The sequence below is a fragment of the Tiliqua scincoides genome, chromosome 4 (assembly GCF_035046505.1).
Source record: "Tiliqua scincoides isolate rTilSci1 chromosome 4, rTilSci1.hap2, whole genome shotgun sequence".
Taxonomy (NCBI): domain Eukaryota; kingdom Metazoa; phylum Chordata; class Lepidosauria; order Squamata; family Scincidae; genus Tiliqua; species Tiliqua scincoides.
Genome location: NC_089824.1, coordinates 175,575,129 through 175,596,583, shown reverse-complemented (window position 1 = coordinate 175,596,583; position 21,455 = coordinate 175,575,129). Strand labels below are relative to the sequence as shown.

The 21,455-nt window shown below is 44.4% G+C and overlaps 1 protein-coding gene and 1 pseudogene across 5 annotated transcripts in view; one reads left to right on the top strand and one right to left on the bottom strand.

Moving 5' to 3' along the window:
* PLEKHA6 (pleckstrin homology domain containing A6) overlaps positions 1-21,455 on the top strand; it is a 144,065-nt gene that overhangs the window by 28,514 nt on the left and 94,096 nt on the right. The gene's annotated exons all lie outside the window — the stretch shown is intronic.
* On the bottom strand, positions 3,334-3,451 carry LOC136650747 (5S ribosomal RNA; annotated as a pseudogene).

Here is a 21,455-nt window from a genome sequence, read left to right as displayed (position 1 = left end):
TAGATGGGCCTATGGCCTGATCCAGTGGGGCTGTTATGTTCTTATGTTGTAAGAGCTGCACAACCACATTGCACACAAGAGCTCCACAGCAATAGTGCTGCTAGTAGCACTGCACTCCCACCACCAGGCACAGTATAATTATTTTAAAACGTTTGTATGAGTGCTTTTGGTATGTCCTGGAGGGAATAGTTTATGTTCATCCCAGCTAAGGTATTACAAATGCACCATCATCTCTTAAGAGAATCAAACGTTCTTAAGAGCCTTCAGTGATCTTCAACAAGCCACACTCTTTCCCTGAATCATTTTCCCCCGACTGTGCCCGGCCTCATAGGGGTGTGGTGAGAATAAATGCTTCTAAGAGTGAGTAGCCAGATACTATAGTAACAGAGCCAAAATTACAAAATAAGTAATTTTATAGCTGGCTTCCCTATACTCAGTCACCAGGGAGGCCTATAAAATGTGTTTACTGACAAACCATGCTGGTCGTTCAGGCTGAGTTCTACGCTTCCGACAGTTTCACAGTCTTGACTAGTATTTGTAGTCTACCCAGTCCCTGGATTCTAATTCAGGTTTAGCTTTGGCCTTCCTGTGAGTAATCCAGGATAAAGCTCAAATCCTACAAAAGTTGGAGATTTTACAGTTTGATTTAGTCAAGGTGTATTTCCAAAGCTTCTATTACTATTTGTCCACAGGAGCCCCTTTTAACATTAGCAATGTGTTATATTTACTGTGGTGTTCCTGGTTTACAGGTTGGGTTCTGAGTAAATCTGCATAGGGTCAGTCTGTACATCCCTCTATGTTTGGTGAGACTTGTTCTTAGATGTGAGGTTTTCCAGCCTTAGGATTCAACTAGACTTGAAATTGCTGTGTGTCCTGTAGGGGGAAAGTTCAGGAACCATATGGGCAAAAAAAACCAACACCCCAGAAACCAGTATGTGCTGTGGAAAAAATAGCTGTTGGAGGGCAAATTTTATTTGGGGTAACAGTGAAGGACAGAGAGTTAACCCCAACAATGATGTGGGCTCAAAGGTGTTGCTACCCCTTCGTCAACCCAGGGTGGTGACCCACTCACTGTGCACCCCACAGAGTGTGCAGATGTGGAAATAATTGGCGATGATGTGATGACGTGTTTACGTGACTGCCAGTTACTTCTGGTTTATGAGCTGGAATTAATTGACACTGCGGTGGTGTCATAATCACATCACCCCCCCGTTACTTCCAACTTGTAAGCAGCCGTCCAACCCGAGGTGCTTCTTTCTCTGCTTTGGAGCAGAGCCACCATCTTGGCTGGGCCCCAGGCAGCACACCTTACAAGCTGGGCACCTGGGGTGGACTGCCTCCCGTTGCCATATCACTGTGTGCCCATGATCCAATTGTGGGAGCAGCAACTACTATTGATTTTTTTAAATGCAGGAGTTTGTGATCATAGATCTCCCATGTCATGTCTAGTTGCTCCCTAAGTTGGTGATTTGCCTGAGACCATACAGAAAGACCATAGCAGGAACAAGGCTGGAATTTTGGCACCCTGTGTCTCAACAGTGTATCTGCTGGGATGCACTGGCTGCAGTGCGGTCTAAAAAAAAAAAAGATTCACTTCAAAGCCAGTTGGTTAGGACATCAGCAGTGTGGTGGACTCTGCTTCTTGAAAAGTAGCCAGTGTGGCCCTGGCCAGAGAAGTTAACTTGAGGCAATGGTGGTTGAGCCAATAATGGAGATAAGATAAAGGGTGTTTTCCCCCCTATGCATTTAGTCTTTTTAGGGCAAGGTCAGCAGAAAATGCAGATATGCAGCAATAATTTTCACACAGCAGACTGGAGATATGGATTCACCCCATTCTATAGACTGATGACTGAGGCTCCATGAGATGTGTCTGGGTATCCTTAGAAAAGGTGAGAACTGAATGGAAATTACCACTCTTGCCCAGTGGAATTGAAGTATTGATTCCACTGGCAGAGATAAAATTTCTGAGCATCTTGACACCAGCTCTTTTAAGTGAGCGATGTATCATTTTTCAATCTCTTGGATGCCTGCTTCTGGTTCTTATGTATTTGCCTAATTTGAGCAGCTTTGACAGCTGATTCAATTTTACACATTTGGATAATCTAGCTCTAGCTACTAGTCAATAGCTGTGTTTTGGATGTGCATGCATCTGCAATTATTAGGTTGAACACATGAGCAATGGTAGGGTTTGGTGGGGGTGGGGTTCCTTCTTCACCGCTCAGGGAACTCAGGGCTATAGCAACAAATGCAGACAAGTGAAATCTGTTAATGGCCAGGCTATTAAATTAAGCAAATGTTTATTTATTTTAAGATTCTGATCTCGCCAAACATGGCCACGTTGAGCCCCTAGGCCAGCTAACGGCATGTTATAAAATGGCAGTGAGAATAATATGAAAACAACAGTGTCAATTGTGCAATAAAACTGCAGACAATAAGCAACAAATCAATAGCAGGCACAGCATAAAGAACCCATCCAGCAGAACTGCAGATATAGAACATCAGCCAGCAGCAGGGTTAAATCAACAAAGTTCACCTTCTCACCCCCATCCTGCCACCCTACTTGGCTGCTTAAATACTATTTCCTCCTCCTCCTTCTTCAAGAATATGTCCAGGTTGCTTTAAAATCATCCTCAAGGTAAAGTTTTTTCTCTTGGGTGGTTTCCAACCAGTTCAGCTAAGCAATTCAGAGACTGGCAAATTATCAGTGATTTCCAAGACCATGAGTCAATGCTTATGTAGAGTACTGTGTGGACGAGCCTGGAAGTTAATTCCTTGGTTCTTTACCAATATTGTCTCTTTTTACCTTGCACTCAGTTAAAGAAATTAGCATGAGCGGACGGTCCTGCTTTGTACCTATTGGAAATGTGGTGATCCTGACCTTGCCAGATTCAGAATCTCACTTACTTGTTTTGTAACCACCTTCCTTTCTGCAATGTGTCTGTTCTATGCTGGAATTGTTGCCCATTCTGTATTGCATAGGCTGGTGAGTGAAGGACAGGTAACTGGGGAGAGCACAGCTCCTTTTGAGCTATCATCATCTGTGGGCCTTTAAAACTCTTTGTAGCATTTTACTAGTGCTGACCCTGACAAGTGTCACAAAATCCATCTCCAGTCAAGGTTAGCCTGGCTATGTAAGGATAGGCTGATCAGGGCTTAAAAATGATCTCTGTATACTTCAGTAATCACGAAAGTATAGGGAATACTGGTAATCTTGCAAGGTTCAGTTTACCCCTTTTTTGTTTAAAAAAAATTTTTTTTTGATTGAAGGAGTGCTTGGCCTCTAAAATGTTAATGGCTGGTTGGCAACATTCAGTCTCGAAAGGCCATGGTATAAGCCTACAACACCCGGTATTCCCAGGTGGTCTCCCATCCAAGTACTAACCAGGCCTGACCCTGCTTAGCTTCCGAGATCAGATGAGATTGGGCATGTGCAGGGTAACAGTTAATAAAATCAAACTTTAAAAACTTACAAGAATTGCATTGGGCATGAGCTGGATTATGTCATTTTTCACTTGCAATGTTACTGGTACTAGCCAATAGGAGCCTGATAGCAACTGCTCAGGCATATCACACAGTACTTCAAATGATAGTGGGTGCTCAAGTAAGGTTGGGGATGAACTTACATTTCTCAGTGACACTGGCGGAATGGGGTTTTCCTCTATGAGAAGCCGAATTCCAAGGAAGGCTAGAAGTTTTTCTAAGTTTAGAGCTATTCTAAGTTCATACTAATCCTGTAACTTTTTCCTAAGAGGCTGTGAAATGTTTCTCTTCCATATAAGGCTTCTTAATGAAACAGAGCATGTAAAAATCTAAACATTATGTGATATACCAGTGATGCTTGCAGTTTCATCTTCCCCACTTTCAGCTATACAGTCTTAGTTTAGTAGGGTCATTTATGCAACAGCCTCTTTCTTTCCTGTCTATATTTCTCTGCATTTGTGGGTGTTGTATTTTTCATTGTGCTCCATTTGCATGACAATAAAAAGATGCGTGGCTTTGTAGAACCAAAATGCTGCATTTTGAAAGTATGCTGGCAGCTGTAGTTGTGATTCTTGAAGACAGGACTGGCTCATCTATGAAGCCGATTGAGATGGTTGCTTTAGGCAGCAGGTTGGCTGGGCACACGTATCCATCTGCCTCCACTGCTGCTTCTCCTCCCACTCCCAAGATTGGAAAAGGAAGAGGGGAAGAGAGCACACCACTCACTTCTCCTCCGTGCTTCCTCTTTTTCTCCTCCAGAAAGTGGGAGAAGCAGAGGTGACACATCACCATAAAACAGGGACTGCATTTGTCATGCTGTTTCAGGCACCAGGAGGTCTTGGGATGGCTCTGACTGAAGGCTTGGGAGAAAATGGGTCTTCTGATTCTGTGTCATGAATGGAAGTGGAAGCTTGAAACTATTCTTTGAACAGAAGAGGATTAAATGAGGAGTAACATGGCAAAGGTGTCAGTGATAAGTTATACCATATCAATAGAACATTCTTAACTTGGGAGTGAGGGGAAGATGGGACAATCTGCGATATGAGACAGATATGGCTGCCTTAAAGGCCAGACAATATCCAAATGTGGTGTTTTTGTTTTTCTCCCCACACTGCACAATGCAAAAATGTCATCTGATCCATTTGTCGTAAGCACAACCCACAGATTTTGTACACCAGCTGACATCTTTTCAGTGTGCAACAAGGACTAGTGGCATGCAAAATTGCAATTTATGCTTGTGACAAGACAATCCCCATCCATTGAGAGTCACTGGGGTGTGGCAGCTAGAGGATTGGGCATGGATGAGGAACAAAGGTGACATTGTGGGTCAGCCAGACTGGACACTGGTGGACGACCCATCTTCATCAGAGAGCCCATCCAAGAGTCCCAATACCTGAACCCTCTTTACAGGTGGTAGTACCCAGTGCACCATTAGTAGGCTGGAATGGGATCCCCAGAACAGTGCTTCAACCAGAGTCTCCCCCCCCTTCTTGTTGGCTCTATGTAGGAAGTTCATATTATCCTACCTTTTCCAAGCTACATCATATCCCTACCTCACCAAACTGTTAAGATGGGAATGTTCAGTTTGTTGGGCCAGTGCTGTACGTGATCTGGAGAACAGCTTCTCATCTGGGACTATATTAATGGTTTACACCTGCACTTCATGGGTATGATGAAATTTGAAAAAAAACAGAGAGGGTTTGTTTGCAATTCCTACATTAGCCCATTGCAAAGACCTGGATTTCCTTTAAAGGAACATTGTACTTGGCTAAGTACGGATGTCATCTTTGTTTTCTAGCAGCCTTGCAGTCAAGGAGTTAAACCCTTCTGGTAGCATAGGTGGTTGTTAATGATTGATAACAATGGTGCTCTCAGTGGGTTTTAAAGGAAAACATTTTCCAGCAGTTGCAGCTGATTTGGTTTGGAATTTGGACAGGGAAGTGAGCAAAGTGTGTGGGTTTTTGGTAATTGTTCATGGATTTGGGGCGGGCTTGCACAATTCCTTGCACAGGTGGTGCCATGTGATCCTGGCATTCATTTTTGTGTCTGGCAGCAGCTTTTGATATCAAGGCAGCTGGAAAGGTCTAGTGTCTGCCAGATAAATTCCTGATCCCTCATCACACATTATGTTTGTCTACACAAGGACATATTTGGGGAAAATCAGGACTGCTCACGAAGGCAAGAAATCTGTTCCTACTCAGAAAGTAGGCTACTGATTTCAGTGAGACTTACTCCCAGATCAGTGTAGCAGTGTTTCTCAAACTGTGGTTCAGGACCCACTAGGTGGGTCGTGAGCCAATTTCAGGTGGGTCCCCATTCCAGTATTTTATTTTTAATGTATTAGACTTGATGCTACCATGGTATGTGACTGCATTTGGGGGAAATGTTAGACGTGTACTTTTAACAAGCTACTATGTATATTTTTTAACAATGATTGTAAATGGGACTTACTCTTGGCTAAGTGTGGATAGGATTGCAGCCTAGGATTGTTAAAATTTTCCTTGCTTGATGATGTCATTTCGGGTCATGACATCACTTCCGGTGGTCCTGTCAGATTCTCATTCTAAAAAGTGGTTCCAGAGAATCACTGGGGTAGAGTAGGGCTATAGCGTTCAATTGATTGATCAGATTACTTGATCCACACACTTTTAATTGACTAAAAAGGTTGCCCTACTTAACCAGCTAGCAGATGTTTCTAAATTTTTTATTAATATAGGTACTTTAAAGATGGCAAGAAGTATTTTAAAAGAAGTATCTTCCCTTTTTGCTTCCATAGAATGGAATTTACTTTTCTAGACTGATGTCCACTATGACCTATCTCAAGAAACAAAAGAAGTATCCTTGCTTTAGAATAATTGGTTTTTACCTATAGGCAAATGTAATCATGGATTTCTTGATTCATTGACTTATAGTGCAATTCTGTGCAAGTCTATCCAGAAGTATGTTTCATTAAATTCAATGGGACTTACTCCAAGGTAGGTGTGTAAATTATAGTAGTCGAAGATATTTTTAATCTGGTGATAGCTTCACTGCGAAGGATCACAGCCTGATGGCCCAATCCTAACTGCTGAGTTTAAAAGGGAATTAGATAGATTTATGGAGGAAAAGTCCATGACAGGTTACAAACCATGATGGATATACCTCCTGGCAGTGATGTCACTAGGGAAGTGCGGGGGGTGTGGGCTGCATTAGGTGACAAGCACAGGGAGTGCTGTTGCCACTACTGGCTAAAAAATTTTAAATCTTCGTATTTTTGAATAATACCATCATGTTATGTATCATTCAATGTGTAATTTCATGTAGAATGCAATGAAACAAACTGGGTTGAAGATCTACATTCTAACAAAAGTTATAGCAAAAGAACCACTGGGGGGGGGGCAAAGTTGCATCACCACACCCACCACCTGGGGCTTTACTCTGCCGATTGCATGGGAGGAGGTTCATCATGGGGTAACGTGCTGGCCTCCTGCACCAGTGACACAGACCCTAGCAATGCCACTGCCTCCTGGTTCAAGAAGTAGGCTATCTCGGGAAGCATGTCCTCATCTCTACCATTCTATTGCTAGAGGTGTTTGAAAATGGTGTTATTTATGTTACTTAGAAGTAGGTACATTGTGTTCAGTAAGCTTTAGGCTGTAAACCTATCTTACTCACCAGAAACAAACACCTCTACCCAGCAGTTCCTAAAGTATCTGGGAGTTTGGGAACTGCTGTAAGTGCTTATGGGGGAGTGTTTGTTGTCCCCAGCAATGGCAGATCCCATTGCTTCTTTCACCATATCCCTGTCCCTTAGGGGGGCAGAGACAAGGCTTTCCTGGCTGGGGTGTCACACCGCCCCAGTTTGAGAACCTCTGCTTCTACCTATTGCAGGGCTTCTTAACCTGTGGGGCCTGTACCTCTTGCTTGCGTGAGGTGCTCCCAGAATTAAGAGAAGAAATCGGCTTGCTACATGGCCAGCTTCATCACTTTTCAAGCTTGTGAGACTTTCTGCTTGTAATCTTTGCTCATCGTATGATCATCATTGGCCTCTTTAGTGCATGGGAGTTTAAGTTTCATACTCAGACTGCTATCCTTTTTCAGATGTGGTTGTGGATGTTTCATGTATATGGAGATGAGAGCACTATTGTGGCAATTGGTGCCACCTTTTGACATCCATGCATTTGTTAAAATATTTGTAGAGAACCATAGCCATGAAAGACTTTCTCCATGTGATTGGGAACCCTGCATATGAAAGTAGTGAGGTTTCCTAACTTTGGTGCTCTTTTAATTACAGATATAATTGGGAACTCCACATGTCCATGTGCCACAGATTGCATGCTGCTTGCATTCAGAGAGGCGCTCGTAGAAACAAGGAGGAACTTCCCCTTGTCTGGTTAATCCCACATGGTTAGCATAATGCATGTGGTATTTGACATTTCAACAAACAGAAACAGGACTGCCCCACATGGTGAAAAACATACACAGATGATAACAACTGCTGGGTGAAACATTATTTTAATGCCAAAATGTTTCTCAACACGCTCTGAGCATGCATGTTCTTCCTCTGGGCCAAGTCGCAATTAAGATTTAAAATCAACATCCTTGTCTGATTTGCTCTCCTCCCAGAGTAGATTGATTCAATAATTAAAGAGATATGAAAATAGCATTCTGCTCAGGCTTGCTGTTTCCACAACAGCTCGAGAGGGATCCTGGAAAACTGCTGAGGAGGCTCAATTTTTTTCTTTCATTTTTTGAGTGGGAGAAGAATGTGATACATTTCCTGCTTTGGGGAGAACGAGTGTGTTTTGTGCCCTCTCTTCCAACAAGCACAAGGTCCATAGAATTTTGAATCCCCCAAGCCTCAAGTTCAGTTTAATCTTTGTTTCTGATCTGTGGTGATGAATTTGACAATGTGAAGTAACATTTGTTAAACAGTTGGGGGGGGGGGGAGAAGGAAGAATGAAATGAGGAAAGCTCCAATGTATATGTTCTCAACTTGTCAGATTTCCTTATTCTCTACTGGACTGACTCACTAGTTCTGGTGTTTTAGTGACTGGGGGGGCATAAGCATTGTCTTAAGCTAACCTGAAATAGGGGAACATTTCAATAGCAACAGGGCCTCTTTTTTCACTGAGTGGAAAGTGTCAAGAGGGAGCATTTCTCTTCCATGGGGTCCCTGATCTGTATTGCCCGCCTCCCTGCACATGCTATTGTGTAAAGGCAAGCCTGTCAGCTGCAATGATGTGCTTAGCACAGCGGTTCTCAACCTTACTAGGGCTGCAACTCACTTTGTCCTTGGGTGGGTGGTGTTGTGGCCCACCTCCAGAGCTGCCCTGACATCACACTGGCCCAGGATAGCTTCCAGTGGTGTCCATGGGCCTCAGAAATGGCTCGGGTAGTGACTTCTGAGTCACTTCAAGGTGTGTATGAAACTGGAATGGACTCAGAAGTCACTTTCTGAGCCATTTCTGAGGCCTACAGAGGCCTTTGGAGGTAATCCCAGCCCAGCGTGACATTGCGGTGGTTGCTGGAGGTGGGTTGTAACTGGAAGTGGCCTCCTCTTGAGTCCATTTGGCTGCAATTTGGAGCCAAATGGACACAAGGGCAGGTGGGTGGGCCGAATTTGTGACCCACCATTGGATAGTGACCCACCAAGTGGGTTGCAACCCATAGTCTTAGAAGTTCTGGCTTAGCATAATATTTAGCTTTGACTCTCTTGTGTGTTATACCAATCATCCCCACACAGTGTGCTGAGAGAGAACTGTTAGTGCACCACAAGAAGCAAATTAATTAAAGAAATGGATACCTCTGTGAACCAAAAGTATCCAACTGCCAAACAGGGTGCTGGCTTCATCTCCACATGATTTATAATTCTTTCCTAGTCTTCTTCCAAACGGTCTCTAGGTAATTCTGCCACGTTTCTACCTTTGGTGGGAAGGAAGGATCCAGTTTTGCCCATGGCAGAACTGAGGCACAGTTACTCTCCCTTGGAAAAGACTGTCTGCTGTTTCTCTTTAGGAGTATTCTGGGCTGACCTTCTTCCAACAAGGTGTCATACCTATAACTAGGATTACTGGTAAAAAAATGACTCTATCTCTCTAGTGTTTTTCTTCTTTCTCAGGTGGACAGGTGTCACTCTCAGATCATTTCCGTGTGGCTGGTGGGTGCTATCCCTCACCTCTTCTCCATCCCTGTACCAGATTTTTCTCCCCTCATTTTTAAAGGTCTGGCAGTCTTGCAACATCACAAGACCCTGCGTGATGAGAGCTTGGGTGCAATTGACTTGGCGACTTTACCTAGAACAGGGATTTGCATAGAAACAGAGAGTGCATTCCCCTGAAAATGGGTAGTTATTACTAACACACACTAAGAATGAACCTTTTGAAATTTAAGCATGAAATTCTCTCCAGTTTTGATTCAGGAAAAGAAAAGATGTGCGTCGTCTATCAGAAGGGTAGAGAACACTGATCTGTAGAATGGATTCCACTCTTCCATAGATCCTTTCCCCCAGCTGTTTATGGTGCAGAAATGGAAAGCTGCATTAAGGAATGTATACAGTCAATGAGTCCAGCAAGAGGCCACCCTAGTGAGTGTGTAAACTGTGCAAAGAGTGAGGGAGATGACGTCGTGCAGCTGTGATAGATTTGGTCAGAATGCCAGCACCTCCTGACTCACCCTAAAGTTCTGAGCTTTGCTCTTAACTGTACTAAAGACCAGGGTGGCATAAGATTCCTTATTTTTCCCTACCTACCCCAACCCCTCTGCAAGCCATTGGTGATGCAAGAATTTTAGCAGTATCGAAAGCTCTTCTGGAAAAGGTCATCTCTCACTTTGCTGTTAATGTTTTCACAGATATTCTTGTGGTCTCACTGCTTTTCAGCTCAGTAAATGGTCCCTGGAGTGTAGAAACTGAAAATCCAGGAAGGCAGAACAGATCCTTGTATCCTGGGGGAGGGGTGGCTGTGGGGGCACAAAGGCCAGCTTCACTGGTGACTGCAGTTTCCTTCTCTATCTGGCTGCAATGCAGGGCGAGTTTTCTCTGCTGCCCCAGGGGCTGGGGCTCCAGGTTGTTTGCATTGGACAATTGAAAACAGAGAGCAGGAATTTTCTGTACTTTTGTGGTTTCAATTCAGCCTGTGAAAAGAAAAATGACCTGCCTAAACAGGGAGCCTTGGAGACCACCTAGAAGGCTAGATCCTTTCTGAGGGGGCTGGGTGGGTCGGTCAACCATCTCAAATGTTCTCAGGCTTACCAAGTTGAAATCCCCAGCTCACATCAGCTACTGTACACTAAAGTCCTTGGTGTAGCCCACCAAGGCATAGTAGCAGTGGTGTGGTGGAAGTGAGGGATCAAAACACTACTGTAATGTCAAGGGGCTCTGACTTCACCATGCAGAATGAATGGTGAGCACGGCTATGACTGTAACAACGAACACTGACCTGTGCAATTTCCCTGTGATGTCAGCCATAGTATCAGCCACATTTGGTAGACTGGGTGTGGAGATCTTGTTTCAGTGGACCCAAGTGAAGACTCAGTGGAGAATGTGAGAACCTTTTCAGACAATGAAGTGAAAAACCCCAGTGTTATTGCAAGTGCTGAAATTTAGCCCTGCATAGCACAAGTCAGACCAGCTGCCACAACTAAACCATATTTTCTTTCTGTGCTTACACAGTTTTACCCCACATTTCAGTTTTTAAAAAGTTTAAAGGGTGCTTATGGATTAAAATGATACATTAGCAGCCAGAACAATAACATCAGTCGTCAAAACAGAACAACAATTTCAGCAGACAAAAGTTTTTAAAGATTTGGGTAGAGACAAAAGGCTGTGCATGGAGGATTATTTTTTTAAAAATCTTGATTATTATCAAGGATTATTTCAATGCTACTGTGGTATAGTGCTGCCCTTTCATAAGGAAGCTGCTATGCAGATATTTTGAGGGATTCTGCAGCAGAAAGAAGTTTGGGAGCATTAGGTCCAGGGATCAGGTGAGAAATGCCCTAGGCCTGACAAAGCCATTTGGAAACTTCATTATCTCTCCTGTGATATGATTTACGACAATTGCCAAGTTGCTTTATCCAGAGGGGGGAAAAGCAGGACTGCAACAGTTAGAGCACAATCCTAGGCAAGTCTACTCAGAAGTAAGCCCCATTAGGCTGGCGGTGGACGGCCCCAGGGTGGGCAGGAAGCAGGACTGGGATCCGGCAGTTATGCTGGATCCCAACCCCCATTCCTGGGGAGATCGGAGCAGCTTCAAGCCACTCTGCTCTCCTCAGACGTGCGCCACCTCAAGAGGTGCAAGAGGTGGCGCAAGTCTGAGGAGACCCATAGGGGCAAGGACACCTTGCCCTGAGGTAAGGGGGAAAGTTTCCCCTTGCCTCTGGCTGAGCCACTTTTGGCCCCTATCCTGTGCTGGATACGGTGCAAGCCCCGAGGCTTGCCTGTTCCAGCGCAGGGTAGCATTGTGCCCTTAGTTGATTAACCAGTTAGATTAACAAGTAATAAAAGAAACATTAAAAAATATTTTTTTAAAAAAAATCAATAAAATAAAAACCTTTCACTCAATTCAAAAGATGTCCCTGATTAATCAGGCAGAAATGTTTTTATGAAGTACTTAAAATAGAACTTTGTGCAGTGGACACCACCTTAGAAGAGTCACTCCTTGTCCTCTTGCACACAGGAGGGAATGCATCTGTCTTCTAAAGTGGCACCTGCCGTGTGACACAGACATGATTCATCCACACGTGAATGAAGAATGCTTATTCATATGCAGCTTTAACCAAATGATTTACACTTATACAATTATTTAGTTGATATTTCTTCAATTGATTTACAGCCTTATAAAATTGGGCTGCGTGCAATGTTACCATTTGCATCTGCTGGCTGACTTTGCTATGGGTGCCTGCCCTATGCTGAGGTTAAGCTAAAAGCAAAAACAGATTACTTACAAAAGGTACAAGTGTGAAGATCAGAATGGCCAGGTCAAGACAAGACCAGCCTGAGCCAATCTTGAGGAATGCAGTACGTGCATGCACTCAGGTTCTTCTGCCATAGTGAATGTTCCACATGCTTACAAGCATCAGTGTACCGAATCCCCAAAGCTCTAGGTAGGTAGCAGTTCATAAAAACATACAGGAAAGGGGCAAGTGAAGTAAAAGATACAAATGAAACAGAAAATGGCCACACAGACGAAAATTAAGAGATGGGGCCAGTTAGAGAGGATTGAGATAAAGTATGGGAGAACAGGCTGAGGGTAGAGGGAGAGGTTTAGGCTGTTCACTTTAAAAACAAAAGACGCTCCCTCAATTAATGGCCCTCCCTGGCATCCTTTTAGGGGAAGAAGTTGGGTCCCTCCAGAATTGCCTTGGACTTGGTGATTCCAGTTTACTGGAGTAAAGGCAACTGAGCTAGTAATTTAACTGTGAGCCATCAGGAATTGATGGCTTATTCACCAGAATGTTGCTGCCTACAGCTCTTTCAGTCACAGTAAGAAACTGTATGGGATCTTTACATGTCCAAAGTTTGGGAGGGGATAAGATTCTGCATCTAACTCTGCTCTGTGGAGAGGTGAAATAAAGGGAAGCCATTAGTTCTGTGGAGTTGTGATGGAACTCCAAGTGGAAAGGGATATTCCCTTAAAATAATTAAATAACAGATCTCTGTAGCCCTAAGTCTTTCATATCTGGAGACTGGAGATGGAGGAAGAGTGACACGTTGGCACTCAAAATGTTTCAGGTTTTGGAGCATTTCAGGTTTTTGTATAGGGATGCTCAACCTGTAATATATATCTTGCTGTATATACCCTGTTTTTAATTGATAAAATGAGTATACAGGCATGCCCCAGTATCTACAGATTCAGTATCCATGGTTTCAGTTATCCACAGATAACGTGGATACTAGGAACACTTCTTAAAAAGATAGGGGAACTTTCCCCTATCTTTTTAAAGGTGTCCCCAGTATCCACAATTTCAGGTATCCTTGGGGAAGTCCATAACTGTACCCCAGCAGATACTGGGGCACACCTTTACTGTATGTAATGCAGACCACCTCTCTTGTAGGTGAAGTTTAAATACAACAAAGAAATTGTGAAGCAGAGTAGCATGACATTAGGAATAAGTTCCCCAAGGGTTAATTATTTTGTGAGAGAGTTTGCCCATTTGGGCTTAAATTCATCTGCTGAAGAATCCCAGCTCTTTTCAGTGCTAATTGCAAGTCTTGTATTACTTACAGTTTTTTTTATTACTTACTTACAGTTGGCAGCTATATGCCAACTCCTGGAGTAGGAGAGACCATCCACTTGAAGTGCCGTTTTGAAAGTAATATCCTCACATTAGTCTTCAGACCCATCAAAACGTGTGTACATAACAGATATTTCAAATAAGTGCATCTGATGCGTTTGAGAAATGGTAGGTTTCCAGACTGAGCTCGCCTTTCTCATTTACATCCTGTTTTCAAACAACTCCAAGTTCACAGAAGTGCCTGTTGTGTTCCCTCTGACGACTGCCAGCCTAGACCAGGGGTGTCAAACACATTTCATACAAAGGGCCGAAGTTAGCATTCAGAACTCCAGCTGAGGGCCGGAAGTGATGTCATTAGGCAGAAAGTGACATCATTAAGCAGCTAATGGCCAGAAATCAGGCCCTGTTCTCATATACGTAGAAACTCATTAACTGCAAATGACAGAAGAGAGAGTACGCAAATCTTGATCATATTTCAAGATTTAGGAAAGCCAAATCATGTGGACTGCCATTTCAGCTGTAACACCTCAGCAGCTGAGATTCTGAGGACCAGATAAAAAGCTTCTGGGGGCCGCATTCGGCCCCTGGGCCATGTTTGACACCCCTGGCCTAGACTGTCAGTAAACCTCAGTAAATGGGAACTACTGATCATCTCTGAAAAGTCACTTACTTCAGATTTATGGGGCAAATGAACGGTCCTTAGGTGGCACTAAAGTACTGAAACGATGGGAAACCTCTGACACAGAAGCTTGGCTCCCCGACTGCAGTAAATCAGGCAGGTCCCTGTTGAATGCAACACCTATCCAAGGATTTGGCTCAGGGATATGCCCACTTTGCAAAGAGGATACAGCTACGTACTTGGCCCAGCAGGAGACTGGAGACAGAGTATGGCAGCAGGACCATAAGCCCCTCCAGTAACAGCGCCCTAAGGTAATGATGCACTGATCAGGGATGAAAGGTCTTGCGGTGACATGTTACCTGTCAATCCATCTTGTGAAAAAGCAACAAATGAGACACAGACCATAGTATCAGGTAGGGAGGGGGAAGCTTGAGACATGTCCACAGATCAAACGTTGACACTGCTGCCTGCAAAGGAACACTCCACGTAGGGAGTAATAATGTTTCTTGGAGCAATCAGATGTCTGTTTATTATTGGACGTCCACAGACTATAATAAATCCTCCATCTCCCTCCCTGTGCTCTCGGCTGATTGATTCCTCCCTCTGGCCGAGACAAAGCCTCCCCTTTGTGCTCCTGGCTACAGGCTCTAGACATGCTGTGGAAAGGAGACTCTTTCTTTTCCTTGGTATGTTTATCTTCCTTAAACCTGCTGTCCCAGGCGGTGCCCTTTTGTGCAAGGAACCAGAGGCAGCTGCTTTGCAGATGCCTTCAACTTGGTACCAACTTGCAGGAGGCAGGATGTGGAGGCTCCACAATTCTCTGTAGAAAAGGGGGTGAAGTTATTCCTACCAGATTTCATGCAATGAAATAACAGCAGTGCTCCCAGGTACTGCTCACCTGCTCATGAACAAGCACTAAGTATTCAGTCTCTCCCTAAAATCCTAGGTAGTCTGGGGAATCAGACTGATGAAGAACGCCCTTCATCTATCTGTGAAAATATAGCAGAAGTCGGTAGAAAGGCATTCTTGGTGGCTGCTCCACAGATGTGGAGATGCATCTAAATCCAGGCATATGTTTTTTTTTTAAATGTTTTGTTTTGGGCTGGTCAAGTTAAAGTTCAGGATTTGAGTATATAATCTTGCTTCATTGGAATGAATTTGTTTTATGCTACAACCTGCACCTAACCTTTAGGATAAGGCAGGCTGGACACATAAATCAAGCATTTCTCCCTAATGTTTTCTGCCAAAAGGAGCCTGTGTAAGCCAGCCAGGGCATAAAGATGTAAAGGTGAGATCCTAGAGTTTGGAATGCACTCTGTGGTTAATTGTACCAGAGATTTAATATGTAAGAGTTGAGTAAAAGGTAGAACAAGATCTACTGGTATGAACCTCAGAGGATCTTCAAGGATTTCTGATTTCCAATAGCTACAACAAAAAAGTCTTTTTTTTCTTTATAAATTAGAGGCTATTGGCATATCTATTGCAACTGAGATGTAGATTTGTACTTGTATATGAAGGTTATCCCAGTGTTTGGCTGATGGGGTATTGGCAGGGCCAGCGCCAGCCTGAGATGACATGCCAAATGCTTCCTCTCTTACTAGATGATGTGCCAGGCTCTGCTCCTCCCACTCAGCACTCTCCTTCCCTCCACATTTCCTCTTCCTCTCTGTCCTCCTCTCCTTTTTCCAGTCCAGGGAGTGGAAAGAGAAGCACACATGATGGAGGCAGGTGTGCAGACAGAGATGGGCATTCTGGGCACCAATCTGTGATCTCTGGGCACTAGAGATGGGCACCAATATGTTGCCGGAGGCAGCTGCTTCAGTTTGTCTTGTGGATTGGCTGGCCCTGAGTGCGAGACATAATGATCTCCACTCTCTGAGCCATAGTTTTGCATCTGGAATTTTCCCTCTAGCACAAGTGGCTATTAGGCAATTGCATGCCATTCGGTAGGGGGAGGGGAGAAGGCTGCCATTCCTGGTGGGAGGGAAAACAGCTGTACAATTGTATGCACAATTTTGGAGGAAGCTAAGGGAAAGATTGCCCTGTTGGAATAATGGAGCCACATGTTTGTGCAAGACAGCTAAATGAGTGTTGCCACATTGGAGCTGTAGAGTCTGGAAGTCTTCCAGCAAAGAATTCTGTTGGGGGGTGGGTGGGGAGGGATAAATGCATTTTTCCCACAAGATGCTGCACCTTGGATACTGGAAAGGTGTGATATTTCAGCAATAGAATCTCTGTCTTATGCTGCAATCTCTAGTCTCCTTGGCTCATGTTGTATATGCAGAATGTTTCAGGCAGTGCTGAGAAAGACCCCAACTAACACCAAGCCCCTGGAGACCCACTTTTAATCCATGCAGGCATCTCTGGATGGGTTGAAGTTCTGACTCAATAGAAAGCAGTTTCCTATGTTCCTAAATAATCCCACAGTTCTACTCCCCCCTCCCCATTTTATTTGCACAAGCCCTTCAATTACGGGTGTAAAAGTTTGGAACAATCGAGCCACTTGTGAATGTGCAGTGACCTGTGCAAGAGACAGAGGTAGCAATGGAGTTGTTCCAGTGTGTCCCATAATATGCCAGGGATATCGCAGCATATGAGACTCTTATCCTTTTTTTTTTTTTAGCTGGTGAACCTGTACATGTGCAGAGTGTGTGGTTGGCTACCAGAAAGTCGTCTGGCTGCTGAAATATTACAACGCATAAGCACTGATGTGCAATGTTTAAAATGCTCCACTAGCTAACTCCAAAATGCTCATAGTTATGAGGATAGGAGGGAGTGAGGAGAAGCTCTGTCTATAACTGTGGAGCATTCATATGTCCTGCAATATCTCAGTGAGTGGATGGTTTGCATGCACGGCCTCTAGCTATAATGTGCTAATGAGTTCCAGGCTCCTCTTCTAACAAATGGACAAGTCATTGAAGGTTGGGATTTACATTATGTGCTTGCTCTTTGCTGGAGGGCATTCAACCTGGCTTTCCAGCTGAAGTTGTAAAGACACATCTTTTTTAAGCAATGGATCCCTTGTTATCTGCTCAATCTGTGGGAATGTCATGAAATCCTCCAATGAGTCTAGATTCCAGTCTTATGACACAGAGATCTGAGTGGGTGGCTACTTTCTTATTTTTAACCCAGCAAAGAAAGGTAAATAGTAGAACAAGAAACATGAAGATTCTTATCGCTGGGTGTGTTTCTTGGTTGTTGTTTTTTTTAAAAGGAACTAGATACCAGCACATTTTGAAGACCAGGTCCAGTTTTGATAAGGGGTGGGGAAGGTTTAATCTATGAGCCCCCAAAGTATTCAATCTGATTAATGCCACCCATTTCCCAGCACCAAATGCATTGCAGTAAGTGAGCAAAATGCACACAGATACACTAGCAAGGCTGTAATCAGAGGAGTGATATGGATGGATGGGGGTGGTGGGGGGAGAGAGGTGAAGGAAAGGATATAAAAACAAAAGAGGAAGCCAACACGCAAGGATGGTTTGGATTCCAGCCATTCAGGCCCCTTAGGTTTATGCCTGTCCAGATCTGTGTCTCAAAAAACACAGGCAAACCTTCTGGGGAAAGAGTTGCCGCTTGTTTGCTTTTGCAATGATTGCAGAACAGCGTAGACTAAAAGTTCCCAATCCTCAGTGATCAAAGGTTCTTGCTATAATGGCTTTTAAATTCCTTGTCCTCACAAAAGGGATCCCGATGTGTTTTGCAGATGGTGTGATGTGCTCCCTTTCATTGTGCCACCGCTGGGCAGTGGTCAGATGTGACAATCCCTTCTGCGGAAGGCTTTGCGACTACAGGTGACTGCAAAGGTCTGAACTGATGCTGGGGGAGTTGAGCGGCAGGAAATGTACAGCACTGTTGTTTTAATATAATCCTACTGCAGGAACTGCTGGAATTTTATCGTCGCCTGGGCTCCTCTCCAGAAAAAAGGGAAAGAATGCCTTTTTTCCTAGGGATGGTGAGAAGCTCCATAATGTGGACCTTGCAGGAATCTGACAAGCAGGCTTGGCCAGGAGCAAAGTGGGAATGAAGAAGGGCTTGTACACTAATTTCCTTGCCAGCATACTTCTTATTTAACACACACCAGGCTCCAGTCCTGCAATGACTTTTTGTCTTCTGAAATGGGAGGCCCAGCTAGGCTGATATGACTCCTACTTCCAGACAGACTTATCTTGGGGCATGCAAGAATCTCAGACGTTCCAGCAACGGAAGAGGCACTGAGGAATGATTTCCATTAGCATGTGTATATACACCATACATAGGGGTGTTGACCAGGGTCAGTTTGCTGCATCAATCCTTATGATTGATCCTTCCTTATGAGCCTTTCCTTCCTTATGAGGTGTTTGGGCCTCTTCAGTCTAGAAAAGAGATGCCTGAGGGGGGACATGATTGAGACATACAAAATTATGCATGGGAAGGATAAAGTGGATAGAGAGATGCTCTTTACACTCTCACATAACACCAGAACCAGGGGACATCCACTAAAATTGAGTGTTGGGAGAGTTAGGACAGACAAAAGAAAATATTTCTTTACACAGTGTGTGGTTGGTCTGTGGAACTCCTTGCCACAGGATGTGGTGACGGCATCTGGCCTGGATGCCTTTAAAAGGGGATTGGACAAGTTTCTGGAGGAAAAATCTATTACGGGTTACAAGCCATGATGTGTATGTGCAACCTCCTGATTTTAGAAATGGGCTATGTCAGATGCAAGGGAGGGCCCAGGATGCAGGTCTCTTGTTATCAGGTGTGCTCCCTGGGGCATTTGGTGGGGCCGCTGTGAGATACAGGAAGCTGGACTAGATGGGCCTATGGCCTGACCCAGTAGGGCTGTCCTTATGTTCTTATCAATCCTAGCGGTCCACAGAATTTGTACTTGCTCCACAGTGCCCTCTGTAGGCCTCAGGGGAATATTGTACAGTGAAACTTTCAAAATCCTACTTGGAAAAAGCCGGATTCTGAGTCAGGACAGGTGAGATCGGATATTCAAATGTTAAGATTATTTGTCCAGATGAAGATGTTTAAGAATAATAATTTGAGCCACTGAATAAACATTGAACCCTTAGAACAATTAAGAATAAAGACCTAAAATGCATGTGATGTTAAGTCCACTCTTAGGGCCGACAGGCCTGTTTGTAACTGAGCAGCTAGCTACTGAATCCCCATGGTGAGCAGTGGTGGAGCTTTAATTCTGTTGTGCTCGCTGACAGTGTCTTAGCTTCTGGTGAGCACATGCGTCCACCAGCAACTGCTGACGGCCTTGTTGTGCTTGCTGGTGGTGTCAGCGAGCATGACGGATCCAGAGAGTTCTGCCTGGTCCTGATGCTTCCACCAGCAGAACTTGTGTTCCAGTGGCAGACACTTTCAGTTAGGTTTGGGCTGACAGTACATTAAATTATCATAATTACTGTAAATAGAAGACAGGCACTTCCTGGATAGATTTAAAAAAAACAAAACAAGCGCTTGATATGAGCCACATGGTGTCCATAGATTTGGAGGGCTTTTTCTTTACCTGACTAGATTCTCTTTAATTTGCAGGATCTCCCTGGCCTTAGTCACTGAGTAAGTTTTGTTCTTTAATTACCAAGTTTTCTGTACCCCTCTCCCAGTTCTTATCCTTGTTAACTCATATGTCACTCCATCAGGGGCAGATCTAGTACAGTATTTGTGTTTTTTGGGAGGGCCAAACACAGGCCAAGGAAGGGTGATGGGCAGGCCTCCCCAGGTCACCTCCTCGGAGTTCCCAAAGAAGTGACCTCCCTCCTTCGTGGCCTGGCTTCTTAAGAGCCAGGCCACCTGGTTGAGAAGCCAAAGTCTTGTGTGTCCTCAGGCCAGCCAGAGTGTCAGTCGGGAGCAATCTCACCGCCGACGCCCTGCCCAGTGGGTGTTTGTTCCCTTGGTGCCCAACTTTACTCCTCATCCTGGCGGGCACCTTCCCTGCTGGTGTGACAGTTTGGGAGGGCGATGCACCTATACCCCCCTCAGATCCACCCTTGCCTTCCATACAACAATGCAATGATTTCTAATAGCAAATGAAAGCAAGAGATAACTTGCCACACAGGTGCAAATGGTAGTTAGAAGGATTTGTCTAATTTGGGGTCACAGGAACTGCTGAAATGGACCACAACAACAAACACAGAATGCCTTAGCAGCCAGATGTTTGCATTTGTAACCTTTCGCATCTGGTCACTTAAAGACAAACCATGCTCAGAAAAAAAGTGAAATTCATCGTCTGGAGTGATTGAGATTCTTCTGCTGTCTACATTTTGACAGTCTTTTAAAAAATCAGATTTTGCCAGGTGTATATGATCCTTGAATGGGTCCTAATTTTCTCCTGCAGGCACTGACAGTGGTGTACCTAAGAGCCCCGGCATGTGAGCAGTAACATCATGACATAGTGTTGTCATGTGATGTAACTTCTGGGTTTGCCTGGAGAAGGAAGAGGTGCTGGCCGCTTCATAATCTGGCTGCTGCCCCATCCCTTTTCCTGTAGATGGACCATCTTCAGGGGGCACCCCTTAAAGGGGGACACCACTGAGCAGAAGGACTGGGAGACAGCCAGCCACAGAATGAACATTGTGATTGTGAAGCCGCCAAAACACAAGGCAGCAGCTTCATGATCTGGCTGCCCTCCCATTCCTTCTGCTCAGTGATGCCCCCTTTAAGGGATGCCTAGGGCAGGTGTCTATACGTGCCACTCCCTAAATACACCACTGAGCACTGGGCCTGCGTAGATATTGGAGCAAAAAGGAACTGGACCCAGGACAGAGCCTACCTAACAGGATTATCCATATGGCTAGTTGAAACTTATGCTTCTCTAAATTAGTGCTTGCCTGCTTAATACTCCTTGACTTGCTCAGTATGCAGAATTGGCAGTGCGCCTTGTCTGTCTCAAGGCTCTCACATTCTTTGTTGTTCCTGCCTTATTTTCCTTCATGCAACAACCTGATGCCCCCTTCTTCAGTGTAGCTACAGAGATCTCCTTTCTTCCCTAACCAGCCATTCATCACCCTTTGCTTCTGGGTTGCCCCATGCTTCCTGTTTACCACACTGCTTTTTGCCAGCCTCTCTCCACCATACTCCATCTGTTGCCCTGAAGTTGAGAAGCTAACCAGCAGATTTTATTTGAGAACCATGTGCCTCTTTG